Here is a 367-nt window from a genome sequence, read left to right as displayed (position 1 = left end):
TTTTTTTTTTTTTTGTTTTTTTTTTTTGTTTTTTTGATTGTTCTTCCCTTTTCTCTCTCTCTCTAGCGAAGGTGGCTTAGACCCTCCAACGATTCTGCGAGGTTTCCGCCGCGAAACCCCCCGGGGAGAGAGAGAGAGAGAGAGAGAGAGAGAGAGAGAGAGAGGCCGAGGGAGAGAAATGTATAATAGTTTTGCGAAGGCAGAACCAGAGAGGGCGATTTGTTTTGATGCTTCGCCGTGCAACGCCTTCCGTTGGGATTTGGATGGACCCGCCCAAACCATTTTCTTCCCCTTATGTATTTTAGTTACAATTTTATTTTTCTCCTTTTTTTTTTCCTAAAATATTTTGCCAATTTTGGTTATAACA

This window comes from Cucurbita pepo, chromosome LG10 (assembly GCF_002806865.2).
Source record: "Cucurbita pepo subsp. pepo cultivar mu-cu-16 chromosome LG10, ASM280686v2, whole genome shotgun sequence".
NCBI lineage: Eukaryota > Viridiplantae > Streptophyta > Magnoliopsida > Cucurbitales > Cucurbitaceae > Cucurbita > Cucurbita pepo.
This window is presented reverse-complemented; position numbering follows the sequence as displayed.